Raw genomic sequence first — 1830 nt, forward strand, 5'->3', positions numbered from 1 at the left:
CTCTGAAAAAAAAAACAGCTGGGGAATAATTCCAAGCAGTAGGTATTCTAAAAGTAGGAAAATTTTTGTTTTAAGTATGTGGTTAGGAACTAGCTTTGTGGGCTGGGGAGATAGCTCAGCGGCACAGCACCTGCTTGGCAAGTATAGGGTCCTGAGTTCGATACCTGGGACCCAAAAAAGTGCAGAGGGGGTTAACTTTGTTGTTAATGTTGCTTTTTTTTTTAATGTCTTTTTGAGGTAATGTTTCACTATGCCGCTCAGGCTGGCCTTGAACTCACTTTGTAGGTCAGGCTACCCTTGAATTCACAGTAATCCTCCTGCCTCAGTTTGTCAGCACTGGGATTACAGGCACGAGCCACCACACCTGACCTAATATTGCCTTTTAAAATTACCTCAAAGTGAATATTCTGCTACACTTAAAAATGAATAAAGACAAGCCAGGCATGGTGACCCACATCTGTAACCCCAGCCCTTAGGAGGCTGAGGCAGGACAATTGCCAAGAGTTCAAGGCCAGCCTGGACTACAGCATGAGTTCTCATTAGCATGAACTACAAAGCAAGACCCTGTTTCCAATAAAAATAAAAAATTGGGCCAGGGAGATGGCTCAGTAGGATAAGCGCTTGACTGGCAAATGCAAGGATCTGAGTTCAATCCCCGGTTCCGCAAAAAAAAGAATAAAAAATTATATCACAGTTTTCAGTTCTTATCAGAGCTGACCTACTACCAGCTTGACCCACAACAACCTCCTAAGTGTAATTTCACCATAGATAAGTAACTTCTGAAGTTCTGCATTCACTCAGCTCGGAGTTGAAGAACCTAGGTTCCAGCAGTGCTTGCCTACTGGAATGCGTTTCCCGTGGCCGGCCGGCCGTACGACAGCCTCCTGTCTGTGATCCCAGCACTTGGGCGCCTGAGACAGGAAGACTGCCAGGAGTTCAAGGCCAGCCTGGGCTATTTCACAAGGAGACCCTGTGGCCAAAAAATATGTCCTGTCCAGGATTGTTTGCAAACAAGTTTGTAATGTGTATTGCCTGGGTTTTAAAAGAAAAATTAAGTTCTACATACAGCTATCCATTGTAAAATACCTATATCTCCTCTACCAATCTTTGTGTCAAGCAATCAGAATAACCCATTTATGATTTTAGGTATTTTTAAAAAGACTTAATGTGGGCTGGGGTGTGGCTTAGTGGTAGAGCACGTTCCCGGTGTGCCAGGCCCTGGGCTGAGCCCCAACGCCAGGAAGGGTAGGGGAGGGTCTGACACACTCCAGTGGCACGCGTGTCACTGTCCTCAAGCAGCTGTGCCACATGATGGGACAGATGGCCATGTGTGGACAGCAGTGAGTCAGAGCAGCCTGGCAGCAAGACGTAAAGCTGGAGGCCAGCCTGGGCTATGCAGTGAGTTTAGGGCTGAGGTCCTGTGGCCAAAGAAAAAGGCATGGAATCCTGGCTCCATCATGAGCATATGAAGGTGTATTTTCGTGTTTTGGAGGTGAAATACATCTTTTTTTAATGGTTTATTTATTTATTTATTTGGTAAAGGGTCTTACTCTACAGCCCAGACTCATAGTGACCCTCCTGTGTCAGCCTCCCCAGCACTGAGATGACAGGTGTGAGCCACCAATTTCGGTGGCTGGCATGGCACAGCAGGGTTCCAGGGCTGGCACAGCATGCAGTACTGAGGATGAACCCGGGTCCCCGTCCTTGCCAGGCAGGTGCTTAGACCACCAAGCTATCTCCCCAGCCCCAAGATACCATTTTATGCCGGAAAGTTGAAACCTTATAGCTGCCTAAATCTAAAATACTAAGATTTTTTTGCCTTCAATAAAT

The 1830-nt window shown here is 46.5% G+C and overlaps 1 protein-coding gene across 1 annotated transcript in view; it reads left to right on the forward strand.

Annotated features, from left to right (window-relative positions):
* Lims1 (LIM zinc finger domain containing 1) overlaps positions 1 to 1830 on the forward strand; it is a 39427-nt gene that overhangs the window by 36424 nt on the left and 1173 nt on the right. The window lies entirely within an intron of this gene.

The sequence above is a fragment of the Octodon degus genome, unplaced genomic scaffold (genome assembly GCF_000260255.1).
Source record: "Octodon degus isolate 3935 unplaced genomic scaffold, OctDeg1.0 scaffold00052, whole genome shotgun sequence".
NCBI lineage: Eukaryota > Metazoa > Chordata > Mammalia > Rodentia > Octodontidae > Octodon > Octodon degus.